The sequence below is a fragment of the Canis lupus genome, chromosome 23 (genome assembly GCF_011100685.1).
Source record: "Canis lupus familiaris isolate Mischka breed German Shepherd chromosome 23, alternate assembly UU_Cfam_GSD_1.0, whole genome shotgun sequence".
In the NCBI taxonomy this organism is placed as follows: Eukaryota; Metazoa; Chordata; class Mammalia; order Carnivora; family Canidae; genus Canis; species Canis lupus.
This window is the reverse complement of record NC_049244.1, coordinates 19,372,009-19,396,546: the sequence shown is the minus strand read 5'-3', so window position 1 is coordinate 19,396,546 and position 24,538 is coordinate 19,372,009. Positions and strand designations below refer to the sequence as shown.

Below are 24,538 nucleotides of genomic sequence, written 5' to 3'. Positions count from 1 at the left end.
TATCATGAATAAATAAATAAAATATTTTTTAAAGGGTACTCATTGGGCTTTAGAAAAGAATAAAAGACATCAGTGGTACCATTATCCTGGAAATCAAAGAGTTTAAAAAGAATCAGACATGCAGAATGCAATAAAGAAGATTGGAAACAGGCTTGATGTAATGAACAGCTACAGCTTGCTGAAAGAACAAGAGGAATGAATTAGTGACCTAGAAGACAAAATAATGGAAAATAAGCTGAATGCAAGAGAGAAAGAAGAATTATGTAACACGAGAAAGGACTTAGGAAGCTCAGTGACAACATCAAACATAATAACATTCATATGGTAGGAATCTTAGAAGAAGAGGAGTAAAGGGGGCAGAAAATTTATTTCAAGAAATAATAGCAGAAAATTTCCCTAATCTGGGGAAGAAAAAACAACATTTAAATTCCAGAGGCACAGAGAATTTGCATCAAAATCAACAAAAACAAGCCAACACCAAAGCAGGACAACACTAAGACACGTTGTAATTAAATTTGCTAGATACAGTGATAAAGAAAAAATCTTAAAAGCAAGACAAAAAGAAGACTTTAACTTACAAGGAAAACCCATAAAGCTAGCTGGATATTTCTCAACAGAAACTTGGCAAGCCAGAAGAGAGTGGCATGATATATTCAAAGTGCAAAGTGCTGAATGAAAGATCTGCAGCCAAGAATACTCTATCCAGCAAGGATATCATTCAGAATAGGAGAGGTAGTTTTAGACTAGTAAAAACTAAAGGAATTTGTGACCACTAAACTAGTCCTGCAAGAAATATTAAAGGAGACTCTGATTACAAAGGAGAGACCAAAAGTGACAAAGAAGGGATCAGAGGAAATCTCCAGAAACAATGACAAAATAAGTAATTAAAAAGACACTAAGTACATATCTATCAATAATTACTTTGAGTGTAAATGGATTAACTGTTCCAATCAAAACATAGAGTGTCAGAATGGATTAAAAAAAAAACCCATCTATATGCTGCCTACAAAAGACTCATTTTAGACTTGAAGATGACTGTAGATTAAAAGTGAGGGGTTGAGAAATATTTATCACTCCAATGAATATCAAAGGAAAGCTGGAGTAGCAATACTTATATTGGACAAATTAGACTTTAAAATAAAGACTGCAACAAGAGACACAAAAGGGAATTATAATCATAAAGAGGACAATCTAAGAAGAAAATGTAACAATTTTAAATATTTATGCACCCAACATGGGAGCACCAAATCTATAAAACACTTACTAACAAACATAAAGGAGCTGATCAATAATAATACAATAATATTAGAGGACTTTAACACCCCATTTACATCAATGGACAGATCTACTAAACATAATGTAAACAAGGAAACAATATCTTTGAATGACACACTGGACCAGATGGATTTAACAGATATATTCAGAACATTCCATCCTCAAAAACAGACTACAACAGCAGAATTCTTGACAAGTGCACATAGAACATTCTCCAGAATAGACCACTTATTAGGTCACAAAACAGGCTTTAACAAATATAAAAAGATTAAAATTGTACAATGCACCTGTTCTGACCACAACAGTACAAAACTAGAAATCAACCACAAGAAAAAATTGGGAAAGATCAAAAATACATGGAGGTTAAACAGCATGCTACTGAACGATGAATGGGTCAACCAGGAAATCAAAGAAGAAATAAAAAAAGTATATGGAATTAAAATGAAAGCACAATAGTACAAAATCTTTGGGGTGCAGCAAAAGCAGTCCTAAGAGGGAAGCAGTGAGCAATACAAGCCTACCTTAAGAAGCAAGAAAAATCTCAAATATACAACCTAATCTTATAGGAGTTAGAAAAAGAATAACAAAGTCTAAAGCCAGAAGAAGGAAGGAAATAAAGATTAGAACAGAAAAAAATGATAAAGTCTAAAAAAATAGAATGGATCAATGAAACCAGGAGCCAGTTCTTTTAAAAAATTAATACAATTTGATAAACTTCTATCCAGACTTATCAGAAAGAGAAAGGACCCAATCACAAATGAGAGAAGAGAAAATCCAACATCACAGAAATTCAAACAATTATAAGAGAATATTATTTAAAAAATATGCCAACAAATTAGATAACCTGAAAGAAATTGATAAATTCTTAGGCACATATAAACCACCAAAACTGAAATAGGAAGAAATAGAAAATTTGGACAGACCCAAAAACCAACAAAGAAATTGTATCAGTAATCAAAAATTTCCCAAAAAACAAAAGTCCAGGGCCAGATGGCTTCACAGGTAAATTCTACCAAACATTTAAAAAAGAGTTAATACCTATTCTTCTCCAACTATTCTAAAAAAATAGAAAAGGAAGGAAAACTTGCAAATTCATTCTATGAGGTTAGCATTACTGTGATACCAAAACCAGATAAAGACTCCTCTAAGGGGCACCTGGATGGCTCAGTGGTTGAGCATCTGCCTTTGGCTCAGATCGTGATCCTGGGGTCCTGGGATCAAGTCTCATATCGGGATCCCTGCGAGGAGCCTGCTTCTCCCTCTGCCCATGTCTCTGCCTCTCTCTGGGTGTCTCTCGTGAATAAATAAATAAAATCTTAAAAAAAAAAAGAGACTCCTAACTAACTGCAGGTCAATATCCCTGATGAACATGTATGCAAAAATTCTCAATAAAATACTAGCAAACTGAATCTAACAATACATGAAAAAAATCATTCACCACAATTAAGTGGAATTTATTCCTGGGCGGCAAGGGTGGTTTAACACTCACAAACCAATCAATGTGATACATCACATTAATAAAAGAAAGAATAAAGTTTATATGATCATTTTAATAGATGTAGAGAGAGCATTTGACAAAGTACACCATCCATTCATGATAAAAACCCTCACCAAAGTAAGTTTAGAGGGTATGTACCTTGACATAATAAAGGCCATATATGAAAAGCCCATAGCTAATATCATTCTATATGATAGAATAAGCTGAGGGACCTTATCATTGAATGTGCCTATTGTAATATGAGATAGAAAAGCCATGGGCTTACTTGTAGGAAATATTTTTTCATTGAGCATATAAATTACTGAAATTTTGATTTCAGTCCAGAAATAAGGATTTTGGAATTCCAGCCTACATACTGTAAGAGGATACATTTTTGTTGGTTTAAACCAACATGTTTGTGATCATTTGTTATAGCAGCCACAGGAAACTAATATATGTGATGGGAGAAAGTTTGCTAATCAATCCTGAACATGAAGTGGAGACCCTTTGGGCTCTGCAGAAGCAACACTAGGTGGGAAGGCTTACTCAATTTCTGAGGTCTCTGCTGACATAAAGATACCAGCATATAACCAAATTCTGCCATTCTCTTATGAAGACACTTGCTTTTAGGGATTCCCTAGTTATTCACAATGGTCTCCTCACCTGAAGACTCTTAATCTATCTGCAAAGACCCTTTTTTCCAAACAGGGTAACATTTACAAGTTCCAGGGATTAGGACCCAATATCTTTGGGGGCGTTTACTCAGTCTGTCACACACAGCCAACTACTGCATGACTCATCAGGTGTGCTCAGAAAGATTTAGTGACATGGCAAGGGCAGGATTAAAACAAGTGATCCCAAGACAATTGTCAGTTGAAATACTGAATGTCATTCACGCACTGGGTATCAGTGCAGATCAATTTCTTAGATACACATGAAGACTCTCTCCATTTGCAAGACATTTATAGATGGCATCATGTGCAATGGAATTTAGGTTGTTGGGCACTAACGTCTACACAGCTTGCCTCTTAGATCCCAGCTAAAGAGCAGCATCCTATCTTGCAAACTAAAAGCTTTTCCTATAGGACAGGAAAAACCTTTGTTGTTATTGTTTAAACTTTTAAAAATGCTTATTTTGAAAAATCATAGGTACACATGAAATTGAAAAGTACACAAAGATCTCTAGTACTCAGCCTGCCTCAGTGTTAACATCTTGCATCATTATAGTCCAATATTAAAACTAGGAAATTGACATTGATATAATTTACATAGTTTATTTAGAAGCTCCCTACTTTTAACTGACTAAATACTAGCAGATAATTATTATAATTATCTATATAATCTACCTATAATTATTTAATAATTATTAAACAATATTTGAATATTACATAATTAATAATCATTAATAATATGATTAAATATGATTATTTAATCATAGCAGAGGACTTTTTAATTTTTTATGTTTACCTTAGAAATAAGTGGCCAGATGTCATTATTACAGCCTGTTCCAGCAACACATTCAAAGATGAAATGCATGCTCCAGTTTAGAGGTACGGAAAAGCTCTCGCCAGGAGATGGCACCTTAAATGTATGTTATAAAGCTCATGAGCTAGGAACCTAGTACACTTGCTTCTCATTCCTGCTTCCCAGCATTTCATTTGCTACAATATAGCAAGTAATGAAATAAATTTAAAGGCATGAATCCAATATTATATTCCACTTAGAGTTGTTTAGTTGTTTACACATGCAGTTAGAACTGTAACGTGACAGGGTTGTGATTTTCATAGTTGGAGCTTCATGAATTGTAATGAATTGTAAAATATTTTTAGGGCAGGTTATTATTTTCTCTGAAAGTAATATTATGCTTTCAGTGTTAAGGTCTATGCACTTTTCTTTGTATCACATTTTCTACCTGTGGCGTTGTCAGCCTGAGGACAGGAGAAGGTGTCCAGGTAGAAGGTCAAAATGAGGCAGCCCAGTAGGCGAGGGCTCTGGAGTCAGCACACTCTCCATGAGGGGTCAAAAACTGTGGGGATTTCTGGGGGCTGTTATGGCAGCTAAGGTCAAATCTCTCCAAGCATCCTCATAATTTTACAGACCAACAAGAAAAATAAGATTACATAAATCTAATGCCTCTGACAGAATAAAGTCCACATTACCTGAAGGTGGAAAAACAGAAACTTTTCCTCAAGCCAGGTCAGAGGGTGGCTGGGTGTCCTACTGCGTGAAAGGAATAAGAGGAGATTGAACTAAAATCAGCACTAGAAGAAAGACAGACTATAGGAAGTACAATAGTAAAAAATAAATAAATTCTTTAGTCTTGGCAGATCAGCATACTGATGGAAGGAAAAGTGCTGGGAGTGAGATGTGCCTCAGAAGACAGTCCTTCTAGAAAGGTGACACTTTTGGAGGGGTGTCCTGTGGAGATTGTGGGAATGGGAAAACAAGGTGTGTGGCGGGTGAGATGGGAGAGATGTAAATCCCGTGAGGAAAAAGAAAACCCCCCAACTCGAAAAGACAGAGGAGTCCTTCTCCCAACGCTTTAGGCCCCAGAGAGAGGGGAAACATCTAGAGGGGAGCTTTGGGGCAATGTGGAAAACATACTGGAACCTGAGGCAATTTCAGTAATATCGATGTCTATAAATTTTGATATTTTGATCATCATGGATTTTTGTGTTCATTCTGATTTTTTTAATATTGCATTGAAATATTTATTTTGATTACCAAATTTTTGGTGTCTCCTTAGATTATATTCTTCCCTTACCTTCCCCTTGCTCTGGTCCTGACGCTGGTGTGGGGCTGGAGCTGTTATCAAGTGCTGCCCTGGGGTGAGGCACGTTTCCAGACTCCCAGCTCTCTACAAATGCTAGTGAAGCAGTTCTGGGGGCCCCCAAAATCATCTGAGAAAGAACTGTAGGTACCGGCTTTTGGACGGGAGAGCCCACCAACAGTCTGGGAGGGAGGTGCCCAAAAATAGTAAAAAGGGATCAGTGGAGATCTGGGGCAGCACATGATTTGCTAGAGAGGTTCTCAAAAGCTCCTTAGCTCAGTGCCTGCACCAACCTCACTGTCCTCATCCTCCAGCAGTTCTTTTGACTCAGTGGCCTGTTATTCTAGCCATAGTGATAGATATTTACTGTCAACATGCTCACCCATAGGGTCCCCTGACTGGAAGGAACGGGTTATTCACATGCAGGGCTGACAAGGTGAGCTTTGGAGAGCTGAACTCTGGTCTGTTCGTCACTGACTTCATTGGAATCACTGACCTAGATGAGTTATAGATTCTTCTCTCTGTTCAGTGTTTATATAGAGAATCTGGCAGGGTCAAGAGGATGAATCAGCACAAATATAGGGCCATTATTGGAAAACACATTCAAAGTAAATAACAGACTGGAAGTAGATAAAAGGCATAATCTTTGCATTTGGAAATTGTCATGTATTTTCTATACAAACTCTCTATAGCTCTTCTCTGTAGGATAGAAGACTATGAATCAGTGAAGATAACCAGCAAAAAATCCCCTACCCTATGAACAACCATAGAATTTGAGGAGAAACACAGTCAGACATTTTTTTTTTTTTCTAGGAGTAAATGGTGCTCTGGTATATGGCAAACCTTCAGAAATGTTTAAAAATTTTAAATGTTAACCTTAATACATTTTCACAAAATTACCCATGTGGCCAGCACTTAGATCAGGAACTAGCATCAGAAACCCCTCTTACCCCCACCCAGTAAGCAGCCTCCCCAGGCTATCATTCTCCTGACATCTAAGCTCATAGATTGTTAGCTTGGTTTTGTATTTTATATAAATGAAATTGGGCAATAGGTACTCTATTATATCTGGCTTCTTTTGCTCAAATATTGTGATTGTGATATTCATGTTGTTTGTGGCAATAAATTGTTTATTGTTATTGCTGTACAATATTCCCCTTTGTGAATATGCTCCAATTTTACGATTGTTTTACAGTTGTTGGACATTTGTTTGTTTTAGTTTGGGGCTGTTAGTTTAATATGGCTCCTATGACCTTCTTGTGCATGTACATTCTTGCCGTCTAGGACATGTCTGGAAACATATAGAGACATTCCTCTGAGTTATGCATAGGAATTCAACTGATATGTTTCATAGGGCTTTTTCAAAGTTTGTATGCTTATGAGTAGAATTGTATATGTGGCAACTCAGGAGACAGTTACTTGAGACAGGCAGGATGCCTCCTCCCATGGCATAAATGCATGACCATCACTGAATTTAAATTCCATTTTGAGGAGAGCATTTTCTAACATGGTAACCCCTCCTCCTAATCCAATTACAGGTATCCACTGTATCTAGTATATCTAGTATATCTAGCATTTCTCTTTTGGGTAGCTTAAAACTATTGCTTCTCACATACATGGACACATTAGGAACCCATTTTCAAAACTGAGGATAGCAGCATAATAGAGTAACTTCTAATCTGTTTCTAACAGGCGTGCAGGTGATCCCCAAATCTTATCTTCCTGCATTAAATACTACATACTAGAAATTGTGCTAACCTATTGAGACCTCTCTACTCTTCATATTTTTAATCTAGTGTGAGGTCTGATATGTTGCACATCTTTTTTGAGTAGTTTTAACTTTTTTTTTTTTTTGCCTGATTATAAGACTCATCTGCAAAAAATTAAGAATAGATTCCTAATCCAACTAGATCAAGGAGAAACCTGGGAATGGATATTTTCCCAAACTGATTTTATGATCAGGTGCAAAAGAATAATACAAATTATTGCATGATTGGTATGTTCAAACAAATTGTGTGTATAAAGTCATGGTTTCTGAGGCTTCCTATAAAAAAAGAGAGACTTGGACATCCAATAAATTGTGTGCATGTGTGTGTGTGTGTGTGTAATATATAATTAATTCTTTTATTTTATTCTGCTCTTTGATATTACTGGTCATTCAAGTAGTGTTTTCATTCATTTAACAGATATTTATTGAGTGCGCACAAATAACCCTATATTTTTAGTTATGTGTCAGATGATTTCCACCTGAAAGAATTCTAGCTATGACACTCAGAGAAATGACTTAATCATAAAGCATGGTGATGTCGTACAAAGTGCTATAGGAATGTTCAGAAGGAGAAAATAATTCCTAACCACTTTTTGCCTTTTCTGCTTCACTTCCGCCACTCCCCCATACACAGCAGAGTAACGATTGCTAGAGTTCACTGTGAACCATGTTTGTCATTACTGCTTATTAAAAATGTAGATCTAAATGGTGAGGTTAACATTTTATTTTATTCTTATTTTTTTAAAGATTTTACTTTATTTATTATGAGAGACAGAGAGAGAGAGAGAGAGAGAGGCAGAGACACAGGCAGAGGGAGAAGCAAGGCCCATGTAGGGAGCCTGACGTAGGACTTGATCCTGGGACTCCAGGATCAGGCCCTGGGCCAAAGGTGGGCGCTAAACCACTGAGCTACCCAGGGATCCCTGAGGTTAACATTTTATACAGTTCAAAAATAGAAAACAGGAGTAAGAATAACAGCCTATTATTCTTAGGTGATTTCTCAGCTTCCTACTTAATTTTAAGCTTCTGCGAAACAACAAAGTGGTCTATTTATCCACTGTTCTTTCTCCAAATCCTGGAACAGTGCCTGGAACATAGTGGTTGATCAGTAAATATTTGCTGAATGAAGAGTGAAAAGATGTAGTAGAACTTAATTACATTATTGATGGAAAAGTACATTTATATGACTCAACAAATGAAAGTACTATATGACCCTGTAATTGCACCTTTGAGGAAGGAATCTGCTAGAAGAAAGTCATTATTTAGCATGTAGATAATGTGTGGCAATGCAGACATCTTTGGTAGTCAAAGTCAGTCTAATATAGAGTTTATCAGTTGTTTGGATTTAGACTCAGAGTCTGAAAGAACTTAGAATAACTCACCCTCCCACTTGCTAACTGAGTGAATTAAGGTTTTAGTTTCCTAATCTGTAAATAAGATTGACAATAATTCTTTCTATACTCATGGGATTGTTGAGAGGATTACATGAGGTTATATGGGAAAACCTCATTGAACAGAGCCTGATGCATGTTAGACTGGAGAAATAGGAGCAGCTCACCATTAGCCTAAATCCTATGAGTTAGGGAAAGCCAGTCCTTATGCAGATACATTCCTGGTGTCTGTGGAATGCTGGCATATATCTTATGATGACTAAAATGTCAGCAGTGGCCTCTAGAGCCATGTCACATTCAACCTACACAACCATAAATGGCAGCACAGACTGAGCCACCATAGTCACTATCATTATTATTATTAATATTGTTCTGTTTCTTCAAATAGTATCTTCAGAAGAAGAAAGTATCCCAATATACCAAAAAGCTAAGCTCTTTTTCACCTAAGACACGATTATCAATAAATTTTATTGAGAGAAACTTACCATAGAAATATTTATACTTATACTATTCTATAGTATAAATTCTATGAATAGAACTCCAAATTGTACTTAAACTAGGTTGTAACTATTTATAAATAATAACATGGCTTGGAAAATAATCTTTGGAGTGATGACATGAAAATATAGACACTTGTTTCTAATTGAAAACTGTACAGTGATTCTTGTTATAATATTTATGTAATAAACACACATACTTAAATATTTATATCCATCAGCTATGAAGGAACTTTCAGCAGAAAGTCATTTAAAAATATGAGAGAGGGGGGCACCTGGGTGGCTCAGTGATTGAGCATCTGTCTTTGACTCAGGTCATGATCCCAGGGTCCTGGGATCGAGTTCCGCATCAGGCTTCCCACAGGGAGCCTGCTTCTCCCTCTGCCTAAGTCTCTGCCTCTCTCTGTCATGAATGAATAAATAAAAACTTTAAAAAAATATGGGAGAGAGCCTTTTTTGGAGAAAGGCTCTAGGAGAAAAGCAAGAAGGACATGGGGATATAATGGAAGGAAAATGAGAATTTAGGAGCAGTGGAGATAAATACACAAATAATAATGTGTTAAAAAGATTATTCTCTTTCAAGCCACTATTTTTTTTTTAAATTTTTATTTATTTATGATAGTCACACACAGAGACAGAGAGAGAGGCAGAGACACAGGCAGAGGGAGAAGCAGGCTCCATGCACCGGGAGCCTGACGTGGGATTCGATCCCGGGTCTCCGGGATCGCGCCCTGGGCCAAAGGCAGGCGCCAAACCGCTGCGCCACCCAGGGATCCCTCAAGCCACTATTTTTTAATGTTCAAGTAATTATATGGTATAGAATCTTTCCACTGAATTTTCTTATGCTTTTATATTGCTAATCATCAATTTCTAATTTTCCAGGAAGGAAGGCCCAGTGGCTCTACGGACTACATGTGAGCTTAAGGAGATAGAAATAACCCATTTTCAGCTGCATGTTTTTACTGTCTTGACATGCTTCCTTGTAGTGCTAGAAGGAAGACAGGTGTCTTCCTCCATTCTTCCAATCAAGCCAGAGTTTGTGCTTGATTAACATAGTACTTCAATTCTATCTTGTTTTCCCCATTGCCATCATCTTTTTTTTTTCCATTGCCATCATCTAATAGTGTTTCTTGCATTTCGAAACAATTAAGCTTGTTTTACTAACATTTTGAGAAAAGCTTGCTATAGTTAATGTTCTCCATCATTAGATCTATTAATTCTTCTTAGTCACTGATGAAGGATTAATTTGGTTAGCCAGGGATGGACTCTGTGTTGTTTCCAAATTAGTGACCTCATTTTTATCCAGATGATGGAAAGCCACAGTGGTCCTGCTTTAAGAGTAGAACCATTGGTTCTAATAATTTTGTTTTGGAAGTCTGTGGCCATAAGAACCAAATGATCCCGATCCTCAGCTCTTGGCTTGAGCTGTTTGTAAAATTTGTCATCTGTATTAAATTATTCAGATGGAATAAATATTAGTAATACAAAAATGGTTCACCTTGTTCACATTAATGATGAAACAAACATGGTTACATCATTTGTGGCCTGTGGAATCCTCAGAGGACTTCTGCACATATTATACCCATGAGAACCCCCAACATGGTGAGGTTGGTATGTGATCCCCATTTTAATGGTGAGAAAGATGAAACTCAGAGACATCAGATGCCTTTTCAAGGATTGTGGTGCTAGTGAGCATTAGAAACTGGACTGGAGCCCAGATTTCCAGATTCTAAGCCTATAATGCCAAGGTCAGATGCTAAGTGATAAGAAATTAACAGATATAAGTAAACTATATTTTGGCCCATTTGGTTGAGACCTTGAACCATGACTTAAATTTACCTTCTTTCTCTATGAGGCATTTCCATCTCTCCCTGTCCCACTTTCTTGAGAATGTAAATTAATCTCTGCTAATCTTTCTCAATCAGCAGGCAGACTAAAATAATACCACTGGGAAGAAAGAACTTTCTTCATTTATCTTAATGGAGAATTAATTTTGAGACTTAATTATCAGAAACACTGTCCCTTTGCACTTGTGGTAACCTATGCAGAACTACTAAACATCATCAGTTGGTGTGATTTCATTCCATTTTTGTGCAGATGTGGGATTTGCTACCTGGGAGAAAGTGCCCAGGGAAAGAAGTGTAGGCACTAGCTATTGCTCTCTGGATGAAGAGAACTTTTCTTCAGTTGCTTTTCTACATCCAGGGGTTGTAGAAAAGTTGATCCCCGACTCCTTACCCTCCTGACTACAAGAATAAAATTCTTCCAGATGTGCACACCTGATGTAAGTTGTTTGTACTGGGTCTCTTCAAAGCCTATCACAGAAAGTGTGTGAAGGTGGTAAGGGGATGTCATGTTCCTGAACAATCTTTGATGCTTTCTCCAAATAAGGATAACCAGATCATTTTATGTACAGTCGTAGAAAGTGTGGGTTTTAGAGTCGGACTGCCTCTTTCTGATTCTGGTTCTACCTCTTAGCACTGTGTGAGCTTTGGCAGCTCACAGAATCTTTGTTTGACACTGAATCCTTATCTGTGTAAGGGGGGTGACGATAACAAGTACCTGTGGATAACAAGTACCTTATTGTTGACGGTGCAGGTGAAAACCTATCTTTTAAGCACTAGAAACAATAAGCACTGGCTATTACTATTTATATGTTAGAGTAAAGCGCACCACAATTTTTATAAATGTGATAGGGCATTTCGTCAAAATTTTCATATGTAGAAACCCTCAAGAAATGGAAATAGTCCCACTGTCTTGCTAAATAATTCCCTCTTTGAAACTTACTTGTGGACTCATGTCTAAATCTTTGCGATGAGCGTATAGATCTTCCAATTTAAAATCAAATAACACTCACAAAAGTGATGTAAGCATGGGAAATTTTAGTCATGGAGCTTATTCTAATACTCATGGTTAGGTCCTCGTCCTCATTCTACCAATGCCCTTTTATGGAGCCATTGATTCCCAAAGGAAAAAAAAATAAAATCCTGAGGTTCATTTCAGGTACTTCTTTGTCATGTTTTTCTCCACCATTCAGTTCACAGAGATGTTCTCCTTCCTCTGAATACCCACTGAGGTCCCCGACTTTTCCACCACTAATTTGGTATTTAGATATTTCACTATGCCTTTGGGCTTATGGTTATATACCTTTCCCCTTCATGAGATTTTAAGCTCTTTTAAGCTAAGAATTCTTTTGCAATCCCTGAATCAACTTATAACTCTGACTCCTGAGCCCAGAGGTGTAGCCTCTTTTTCACCCCTGTCGCTCCAGGGACAAAGTTCAGAAGCCCTGTGATATCCTAGGAGATCCACCTACAAAAGGCATTTCATGCGTTTCAGAACAGTTTACACATCATCTGGGGGAGGGATGATTGTGAATGGCCACACTACTGAGAATGTATACGCTGCATATCTCCTTTCTATTTTGCTGCCCTTACTAGAGTGCCCATCCAGAGTTCCAGATTCTGTTTTCTATATTTTCGGTCTTTTCCACATTCTTTCAGTGTCTTCAGGACAGCCAGTTCCTAATAAATAATTTGGGTAAAAACATTCTCTCCAGCTACTTACTCGTTTGCTTTTCCCAGAACAGCAGCTAGCATTTTTGTAATGCATTTACAATAAGCACTCAATAAATGTTTCCTGGTAAGCCAAATGCTTGATTATGATAGAAGAAACTGTGGTAACTGGGGGCATGTGGTGAGGATTTCTTGGATTATCTGGGAAGGGATTCTATTGGGTATGATATCATACCCCCCTTGTATGGATTCAATGTCTGTGTCCCCTTCAAATTTCATCTACTGAAATTCTAGCCATCAAGGTGTAATACACCTTGAGGTGGGACCTTTGAGAGGGGATTAGGTCATGAGGGAAGAGCCCTCACAAAAGGAATGAGTGCCCTTATAAAAGAGACCTTAGAGAGCTTCCTGGCCCCTTCTATCATGTGAGGTTACAGCAAGAATATGGCCATCTGTGAGGCAGTGGGCTCTTATAGACATGGAATCTGCTGGTGCCTTACTCTCAGACTTCCAGCCTCCAGGAACTCTGAGAAATAAATTTCTGTTGTTTATAAGCCACCCCAGTCTATCAGGCCAAGCAGACTAAGACACCTCCCTAGTAGGATTACATAAGAAAGGGATCTGTTTAAAAAAAAAAAAAAAAGGCATCTGTTCTTATTAATAGTGCAAGCATTTTAGGGAGAGGTCTGTTCTTAAACTGGCCATGACCACTTCTTTTTTTTTTCTTTAAACTTGATTAATTAACATATAGTATATTATTAGATTCAGAGGTAGAGTTCAGTGATTCATCAGTTGTATATAAAAACCATTGCTCATTACATCATACCCTCCTTAATGCCCATCACCCAGTTACCCCATCCCCCACCCTCCTCCCCTCCAGTGACCCCTCAGTTTCCTATGATTAAGAGTCTCTTGTGGTTTGTCTCCCTCTCTGAGTTCATCTTGTTTTATTTTTCCTTCCCTTCCCATATGCTCCTGTTTTGTTTTAGATTCCACATATAAGTGAGATCATATGTGGAGAAAGATCATTGTCTTTCTCTGATTGGCCTTACTTAGCATAATACCCTCTAGTTCCATCCATGTTGTTGCAAATGGCAAGATTTATTTTTTGATGGCTGAGTAATATTCCATTGTATATATGTATATACCACATCTTCTTTACCCATTCATCTGTCAATGGACATCTGGGCTCTTTCCATAGTTTGGTTATTGTGGACATTGCTGCTATAAACATTGGGGAGCAGGTGGCCCTTTGGATCACTATGTTTGTATCCTTTGGGGTAAATCCCTAGTAGTGCAATTGCTGAGTTGTAGGGTAGCTCTGTTTTCAACTTTTTGAGGAACCTCCATACTGTTTTCCAGAGTGGCTGCACCAGCTTGCATTTCTACTAACAGTGTAAGGGGGTTCCTTTTCCTCTGCATCCTTTATCTAATAACCTCAGTTAGAACTAATAATCACTGGAAAGCTTATTACTCTAATTTCAAGCCTGGGAAATACCTGGAAGAGTGTGTTTCTCTTAACTCTTACTGACTGTGTGGAAGGGTCATGGGTGTCAAAAGAATACTGATGGTACACTCATATCCAAGCAGTCTGACTGCAGAATCAGGGATAAGCAAGAGCTAGCTAATACTTCCTGTATGTGGGAATCAGGTCATGTTTCTCCATCTTTTCCCCTGTGACAGGGCAAAGCAAAGGTTTCCAGAACCCATACGGCAAAGAGGGCCCATGTCCTTCACAAGAACAGCTGGTCAGAGATAAGTGCTTGCTGACTTCTAGAGAAGAAAGCCTAGAAAAGGAGGCTAGACCTCCAGGAAACAAGCCTGGAAAGGAGATGTTGTCTATTTATGGCTCAAGAGATTTAGGAGGTAAAACACTGTTGAGCTGGAGGGAGGACACACTGGCTCCTCCTACAAGAAACCGGACTTCAGGCTCAGGTTTGGACATGAACATTTAGCACATTGTAAGCAGAATTAAGAATGCATATATAGGCCTTCCAGTTAAGAGTTCAATACATTTTTTAAGTTGACACAAAAACCACATCATGGATGACAGAGAATAGAATAGACCAATATTACCCAAAGTGTGGACTACAATGTATTTTAGGTCGTATGTAGCTCATCTTTTAATTTTTTAATACACTTTCATTTACCAAAATATATGGAAAATAAAGAATTAGTACATCAAACTAGCAATTTCACACACAGATAACAATCCTCTTTAGCAAATAGCAGTAACAATAGATGATGTGTTCAAGCATGTCCAGAATTGTTTTGGGACTTTGATAACTGAAATTTTCACCCAAACCTTCTGTAATATAGACAGTACAGATGATATAGACTGCTAGTATGAATTTGTGTAGACTGAATTTCCATATTTACCAACACACGCTTTTCAGGGATACAAGAAAGGAAAGGGATTGGACTATTTAAATAATGTGATGGTGGTATGTGAATAGCCCAATTTAGGACAGTAGGTTAGACAACCACTTGGTGGAGATGTTGCAGAAGAGATTCAAGCAGTAAATGGGTAAAATGGACTGTGAGGTCCCTTTCCTGCTGGATAGTGTGTAACTCTTTTGGGACCCCAAGAAAGGAAGGAAGGAAGAGATAATGTAGCAGGCGTCAAAGGACACAGGACCTTCTTAACATTTTCATAATGACAAGGACTGACACTTGCTGGGCAGGGATTAGTTTTCTTTAGACATCTTGTACTGTGCAAGACGCCCCCACAATGAACAACTGTGCCACATCCACACAACTTTTGAATGTTTGGCTGGGTATTCCTTTGGGTGAAAATGCTCTTGATAATTATATAAACCTAAAAATTAACTGTGTTTGCTGTATTAACAGCATTTTTTCACAATTATAATATACACCTATTTTTCCAGATATACAACTGGGCCATTATTTTAACAGTGAAAATCCATTTTAGTTTATTATAAATTACCTTTATTCCTCTTAAGATCAGGACATTTGATTACTTTTTAAGACACTGTGTGTTTATTTGGGTTATATTATCTATCCATTTTTGTATCTGGTTCTGCTTAAAAATTGTTGAAGTTGTAGCTCCATACACATATTAATTTGTTATTAATAGGGCACCCATTTGCCAAAGATCAGGCCCTGTGATTTGGTAAGAGAATTGAATTCAGAACTTGTGTTATCAAAATTCTAAACACTGGGGTTTCTAGGACGCTTTTAATTAGAAGTTCCACAACAAACCCTGAAGATATCTGGATTTCTACACTATTTCAATCCCAGTAGACCTTACTTATTAGGTAAGTTTTTTTTTAAGTTAGATTAAAGAAATATCTCTATTCCACAAAAATATCTAGTCCAACTATTCATCTTTTTAGCTTAGCTATCCTCAGAATTCATTCAGTACACATTGAATCACCTTGGCCACTTGTAGAAAATGCAGGTTCCTGGGTCCCATCATTATAAACCTGCAATGTAAAGAAATGTCCCCCTATTTCTGATATAGGATGTTCTTGAGTCACAAATTTCAGAACACTGCTTGAAATTATATGGTTCCTGCTGAAGTAGAAGAGAAACAAACCAGATCTTGATATCTTGATAAAAGCATTTTGATGCTAAATGATGTACTTCATTAGGTCACTTAAGTTCAAGGCTATCATACACATCCTGGTTTATAAAATTGGTTAAGAGAAAAACAGATAAAATGAACTTTGGTTGATATTTATTTGAATCCATTAGGAAAGCTGTTCTGAGCCTCCTACTTTAAAAGAAATTCAATCACTTTTAGGCTATTGAATCTTAGATTCGGCAAAGGATGCACCAATGTTCACATGGCACTTCAGCTGCTACCTTTGCAAATAAACCTCTAAATGGCTTTGAAAATCAACATTAGAAAGGCTGAAAAATAATTAGCTGAATTTAGTTCAAATGTTGGTTACTGAGTGCCTTCACTTCAGAGGGATCTTCAGAGAAACAGAAACACTCTCTCTCTGTGTCATATATATATATATATGACACAGAGAGAGAGGCAGAGACATAGGCAGAGGGAGAAGCAGCTCCCTGCAGGGAGCCTGATTCGGGACTTGATCCCAGGACCCTGGGATCACAACTTGAGCCGAAGGCAGATGCTCAATCACTGAGCAACCCAGGTGCCCCTAGAGAGAAATTTTAAAGAATTTTTTCACGTAATCATAGGAGCTGGCAGGTATAAAATCTACATGGCAGGCTGGCAGACTGAAAATTCCAGCAGGAATTGCTAGTTCAATCCTTACCTCAAAGGCAGTCTACAGACAGAATTCTTTCTTTTCCAGGGGACCTCAGTCTTTTCTTTTAAGGCCTCCAACTGAATGGATGAGACCCACCCACATACATTGTGGAGGGTAATGCTTTACTCAAAGTCTAATGATTTAATGATTTAGCTATTCATAACATCTAAAACAAAAACAAAAACCCACCTTTCCAGCAGCGCCTAAACTGGTGCCTGACTAAACAACTAGGCACTAAACAACTAGTCTAGCCAAGTTGACACATAAAATTAACCACCACAGTAAGCTAAATAAAAAACCAAAATGAATCATAATGGAAACCTTAAACATGAAATAATGGTGTCATCTTTGAAAGCTATGCCACAGTATTACCTAACCTAAGTGGTTTTCCTTCCCTCCATACCACCATAACATTGAAAATGCCTGTTTTAGGGGAAATCTTGGCCACTTTCTATGTCAAAAATTAATGAATAGGTTATATTTATAAAATGATGAAGAAAGGTTTAAACCTCTAGGAGGCTTAAAATCAGACAGAAGGGTTTTTCTACAGTCTTCCATACTCCCTCTCACCATTTTATTTTTTTTAATTTATTTATGATAGTCACACAGAGAGAGAGAGAGAGAGAGGCAGAGGGAGAAGCAGGCTCCATGCACCGGGAGCCCGACGTGGGATTCGATCCCGGGTCTCCAGGATCGCGCCCTGGGCCAAAGGCAGGCGCTAAACCGCTGCGCCACCCAGGGATCCCCCTCTCACCATTTTAGCAGGAGTGGATAGAGTTTATCTAATGGTCCAACTCTGTGAACACAAGATGGACATCTCTCCCTCCCCTCCAGTGAAAAGACCCCCTGGAATTGTTTGTGCCAGTAATAATTGACCATCATGCCACACAATTACAAACTTTTTTCTTATCTCTTTGTAAAATATAAGCTTATAATTTAGTTCTTTTTTTTTATAATTTAGTTCTTATCACCCTCATCTTATAATATTAAGACCAAATTTCTAGTCATTAATTCAACTGCTGCTTTCTGTATCCTGCGGTTTATGACTCTAACTCTGAACCAAAACATCATTTTTCTACCTACAGGGGTATAGTTAGAAAAGAAAATACGTGGGACACTTGGGTGGCTCAGTTGATTAAGTGTCTGCCTTTGGCTCAAATCATGAAACCAGGGTCCTGGGATTGAGTCCTACATTGGGCTCCCTGCTCAATGTGGAACCTGCTTCTCCCTCTCCCTTTGCAGCTCTCCCGCTTGTTCTCTCTCTCTCTCTCTCTGTCAAATAAATAAATAAAATATTTAAAAAAGAAAAGAAAAGGAAATATGTGGTTTATGTTTCCAAATAACTCCATATTGGCCTTTCTACCTGGACTGGAGTGATCCCCAGGTAGAAATCTCTTCTTTGAGGAAGACCTTAGGAAATAGTAGATTCCAGCTTTCCAATTTCCAAATTTTCTGATCCATCCTCAGAATATTTGGGTGTCCTGAAATTCCCTTTAGTCAGCCCAACCCCACCCATTTAGCTGTGGCCTTTGAATGACTGCCCAGAAAGGCATGCAGACAGGTTTCTGTTTGGTCAAGGCTGATGCTTCTCTCATTTCTTCATTGCTGTCTTTTTTTTAAGAAATACCAGTCACACTTGAGTTGGATTTTTTGAAGCTAAAAGCCAACATTTCACTCCTTATTCCAAGAGGACCCTCTTTCCCCAGGCTCTGACACAAGCTCCTTGCCTTTTTGTCTCTGCCCCCTCCCCTGTGCCTAAGGAAGTACTGCTGTTTGTTTCCTCACCTCCACCTGCCAATCAGCAGCGTGAGGGGCGATGTCTGATGAGGTCCCCACTGATACCATTTTGCTGCCAGTCACAAACAAACACATTCCTTCTTGAGGAAACAATCTATGGCTTAGCTTTCACAATCTCAGCTTGCAGAAAGAAATCCAAGGGTAATAGTGTTATATTTGTGTCAAAGGCATTATTTATGTTCATTAGACATAGTGTGAAAACACAATGGCTTATATACATGCTGGTGCTTTGGCTATTACGCTTGCCACTTCATTGCTTTCTTTTTAGCTTTGCTTTCTTGTTAACCCATACCTACATAGTAATTGATTATTAAATATATATATATATATCCAATTTTCTAATTAATGGAAAGATAGACAGGGTTTACATATTTATCAGGCTCTGAATGTGCTTTTACAGAAAGTAGACTGATAAATAAATAAATAAATAAATAAATAAATGTTAATAGGTTCATTATCTATCTATCTATCTATTTAAGTGGGGAGCAATAGGGAGGGACAGAGGAATAGAGACGATCTCAAGAAGGCTCCATGCTTAGCATGGAGTAGAACACAAGGCTTGATCTCATAACCCTGAGATCATGACCTGAGCCAAAATCAAGAATCAAACGCTTAACTGACTGAGCAACCCAGGCACCCCTAAAAACTAATTTATTGAACCAAATTAAAACTCTCTATATTTTACTGAGAAATGGCATCCATGGTTTTGGTATTTAAGATTGATTTTCTAAGAAAGCAGAAGAAAGATTCACATATGCATGAGAATGAGGAACCACATTGATTTTTTTCATTAAATAGCAATCACAGAATTAAATTGTTTCTTTATTCCAGATATGTTTATTGAGGTCCATCTAATTGCCAGGCACTGAAGTAGGCTTTATAAATAGTGGGAAGTAAGCATGCAACGGTTGTAATTACTACAGAACTTCAATTACCATTTGTGGTATGAGTGGGATGAGAAATATTGAACAAATGAATCCTCCAAAAAGTCTATATACAGAAAGACTTCCACATAATGATAAAGAAGAACATAAAGGAGAAGATCAAGGTTTGTAGAAGAGAAAATGGAGGGGCCATTGTCATATCCGTAAGTATGCCAGACCCTGGAATAATAGAGGTACTATTCAAGACTGAAACACCAGATTTTTGCTCCAATTGGGGATACAACAGATGAACTAATGGGTAAAAATCCAGGTTGGTAGGTTCTGTGCTAACCCTCATGAATGAGGTCCTCTTGGGGCTCTAGAAAGCTTCAGTCTTTTTTGGAAGACTTAGAGAAGCCTCTTGAAGGAGGTAACAAATCACCTTGAAAGAACTCAGGTATTTTTTTGGTGCCTGGGTGGCTCAGTTAGCTAAGTGTCTGTCCCCAGACATTTGGCTCAGGTCGTGGCCCCAGGATCCTGGGATAGAGCCTCATCTGGGGGTGGAGGATGGTCTCTGCTCAGCAGGGAGCCTTCTTCTCCCTCTTCCTGCTGCCCCACCTGCTTATGCTCTCTCTCTGTGTCAAATAAATTGATAAAACCTTTTTTTAAAAAAGGATCTCGAGTGTTTCATTAATGACCACAATTCACTAAGCGCTTTTCTTGGGGTATAAATAACTTCTTTGCATAAGCTGTGAAAGGGAATGAAGCGCACATGGGTCTCAGCTGAGGGGAAAGCACTGGAAGAAAGAATTAAAGAGTGTCTGAATGTGGAAGTGAAGGCTTCTTGTTCCATTGCTTGTGGTAGAGTTTTGTGTAGTTGAACATTTCTTTGACTTTACAGAAAGGCAGTTATGTCAGAAAAAGGCCATTTACTGAAGGTATAAATCAAGGGGAAACAAATCCCTTTCTCTACAGCCACGGGTAGTGCAGTTGGGGCCTTCTGATCTGCATACTGCAGCTCCATCTGTCTTTGTACCTGCTGTTCATTCTTCATCCTGATGCCTCCTGTCTTTTCTCTACTTCACATTGGTAACTACTACCTGACCTTTGGGAATGTCTTTAAACAGCCCCTCCTTAGGACAGTTCTTCCCAAATCTTCAAGATAGAATTAACTTCTCCCTCAAGCAAGGGCTCCCACAATTTTGTCTATGTAATTCCTTGTTCCAGTTTTTTGCCACATTATGCCATGTTTGTTGTTTATTTAGTTGTCTCCACCAGTACACTTGATGAGATCTCTTAAGGAAATATATTGAACTGACTCTTCTTCTCTCATTATCAATTGCAGAGTCTAAGATCCAGCAGATGGTTAATAAATATTTGGTGAATTAAAGGAGGAATGAATAAATAAATGAATGAATCATCAGTAGGCTCATGGCCTTCTGGGAACACTCACAATATCTAGCATAATCAGTCTCTGAAAGATGACACTAGTTTCAAGGTAGATTCTTCCGTAGAATGATATCAGGACCATCCTATCCCAATCTACTATAGGTGCATGAGTTGCACTGATACATAATATATAACTCCATAAGTTAGGGCTTAAAACAACAAAAACAATTCATTATGTTGCAGTTTCTGTGAGTCAAAATTTTATGAGTCGCTCAGTTGAGGACAAGTTCTAGCTCAGGTTTCTTATGAACTTGTAGTCAGATACTAACTGAGGCTGCTGTCATCTGAAGGTTTGACTCTGGCCAGACAATACATTTCCCAAGTCACTCACTCAGGTTGCTGGTAAGTTGGTTCCTCTTAACTTGGGCCTCTTCCTGAAACTTGCTGAATATCCTAACCACATGGTAGCTAACTTCCTCAGAGTAAGCAATCCAAGAGACTAAAGTAGAAACTGCAATGCCTTCTATAACCTTACCTTGGAAGTCACACACTTTTGCCATATTCCGTTGGGTAAATAAGCTAGCTGTGATTCAGTATGGGAGGAAACAACACAAAGGAGTGTATACAAGGAGGTGAGGGTCAATGGGGCCATATTGGAAGCTTGTTATCACATTTGGCTATGTGAATCATCTTGGAATTCTAAGAGAGGAATCAAGGAATCTTCTTTACTAGGCCTTACCCCAGAAAGGTATTTGGGAAGTTCATGAAGAGAAGCTTAAATCCATGGGGAAGTACACATGAACCATACATGAATTGTTGACAGACAAAGAGTCTTGACTTATCTTCAACCTTTCACCTATGGTCCCCCATGCCTTTTGGTAACATAAATATATTCCCACAACATCCCTCTTCTGTGGGTGTCATTTTTCTTATTATAGATAAACTAGGGTCAAAATACAGTCACAGGAATTGCCCAAGGGTACACCATATGTCACCATATGTCAAAATAGGGATTACTACTCAAGGTACCTGAATTCCATGCTTATGTTTAGACTAGACCCCCTCCGGTACATGATGAGTTGTGGCATATGCTAACTTCTCTGAATTTCCTTTAAGTCTGCCTAACCCCAGATGAATCCATTCCTTTACCACCACTACACTCACTACCACCCCCAATCCATACATTTATTTTAAACATAGCACACACAAACACATACACACACACACAAACAAATCTTACTCTTTCCCCATATCTTCTGAAAACCCAAACATGACATCCTCTCTCTTGTGCCAATAGGGGGCCTCTAGGGGGTACTTTCAGAGTAAGAGCTGAGGCTCCCATGTTCAAAATGAGAAAGCTATAATTTTCATATTGTATCTCCTTGCCAATTGTAAATCAGTCATTTTAAGGATGCTTCCCATTCTTGTTTCCCTTCAGGCAGCTCTTATTCCTCTCCGGAAGAAGAAAAGATTTGCTTTATAGCTAACTGCAGGACTGAAATGACATATAAAATAGCAACAGCAGGGAACAAATGTGTCCCTAAAGTGGCAATATGGTGCCTTTTTGTGTGTTTTAAAGCTTTGGAGTGAGAGGCAATTTTTCTTTTCAGGCTTCTATTTGAATAGGTGTTGAAAATTTAGAAAACAACATTAGGTGTGTTCAGTAATGGGGCCTGACCTTAGCTGTTCTGTACTATCAGTGGTAGGGATGTCTATATATATATATATATATTAATATATTCTACTATTACTGCGGCCAGCTGCTCTGATGATATTTGCAGGGCAAAGCTATCAAGCTAATAACAAAGATTGTTCCATTATTAGGTTGGAGTTTTTGTTTATTATGTAATACTTTTCCCACCAAAATCATTGGTGTTCTGTACCATTAATTGAAGAACCAGAGAATAAAAACCTATTTTATTTTATTCCCTCCTTCATCTTTCCTTTTCTTTCCTTTCAATGTAAGAAATAGCCATTGTGACTGCCAAGCCTGTTTTCTTTTTTTTTCTTTTTGTCAAATAGGACAATTCCAACATTTCTTTTGAAACAAAGAGCCCAAAAGCCAAAGTAATGCCTATATTTCTCCAAACTCTCGGTAGTATCAATAAATCCAAAGGGCTGACAGCACAGGGAAAGTTCTATGCTGAGAAAAAGAGCAAATTGGATCAACAGTGTTGTTCATTATCCTCCATATTAGAAAACAATGCTGCTGAAGGTTATTTCCTGGAGGGGAGACCCCTGTGTGACCTGCCCTCCTCATACACTGCCTGTGCAAGGTCTTCGTCACAGCTGAGACTTGCAAGCATCACTGCAAACAAAGGAAGAACAGCCTGTTCTTTTTTCTTTTGCTTTGTGCCCCTCTCCTTTCCTCGTTTCATGTTGCTCAACCAGGGTCCTCCTTTGTCCCTTTAAACATTCATCACACGTAAGATTATGAATGACTTACTCCCCGAAGGTCACCGTTTTGCAACAATCGTTGGAAGAAGAGGGATGGCCGCACACTGAGCACTGCCCTATCCCCACACACGAGGTGGGGGAATTTCCCACAGCACCCAGCAACATGGCCATTGACTCCCATCTGATTCTTCATTTGCCACTGACAACCTGGGCAACCTTGGGCTTCTCTGCCTCACGTTCACATCTGGAAGATGGTTTGCCAATTCCTTTCCATCTCTAACAGTTTTTCTAACTGTAGGATGCCGAGCCCATGGGTGGCATTTCCAGACTGTGGGCTTGAGGAGTGGAGCCTCCTGGGATTGGTCACAACCCATGTGCACAATGGGCGTGGGATTGGAAAGAGGCAAAACAAAGCTTTACGACTGGCCTGTGTCGTAGCATAATCATGCGCTTTCCTCTTACAGGTTCTAAACCATATGAGAAGTAGATACAGGGGCCAGGAATCAAAACATCAGTCTGATTATTGGCAGCATTCGATTGGAAAACCTGGCTTGGACCTGAGGCTCAGCTGGGCTGTTCCTCCCCACTCCCTTCCCTGATTGCCCTCTGATGATCCCCATTTCGTAGGTGAGAACATGGAGCTGCAGGGAGGATAAGCAGGATGCGCCAGGTCCTATAGCTCTTGTGTGGCAGGATCAGCATACACAGCCTGCACTACCACTACACTGCTCTCAAGCAGACAAAGCCGCTGAAGAGGAGAACCAGCTTCTATACCAAACTGCTCAAGGCTTGCTGAGCAGGGAGGCGAATGCATGAGCATCTGGATGGGGGTCTAAGCAGGTGCCTTGAAGACCTTTCTCTACTCTCTAATTAGGTAAGTCTCTCTTCCTCTCTTGGGAAAAATGAGTGAGCAGGCAGGGATGTTCTTCCAAGAGGACAGATGTTTTTATTTTATGTGCTAAGGCAAGAATACAGGGAGAGGAGGAAATAGTTTGCTCTTCAGGGGCAGCATCACTTCAGAATGATATGAAAAGGTGGGCTAACATTGCACACTAGAGGCCAAGATGTAACCATTTGATTGCTTTTGAGGGAATCCAGCCCCAGGATGGGGGCAAGCAGGACAGGCTACATGATCTCAGGAGCCCAGGACAAACT

At 38.6% G+C, this 24,538-nt stretch overlaps 1 long non-coding RNA gene across 4 annotated transcripts in view; it reads left to right on the top strand.

The window, feature by feature from the left end:
- The window catches only part of LOC119877431, a 152,155-nt gene that overhangs the window by 46,266 nt on the left and 81,351 nt on the right, over nt 1–24,538 (top strand). For 3 of the 4 annotated variants that reach the window (XR_005376953.1, XR_005376952.1, XR_005376954.1), the window contains exon 3: nt 24,011–24,257. The exons of the other annotated variant lie outside the window; for it this stretch is intronic. This is a non-coding gene — a long non-coding RNA (uncharacterized LOC119877431). The remainder of the gene's footprint in view (nt 1–24,010; nt 24,258–24,538) is intronic. 4 annotated transcript variants of the gene reach the window in all.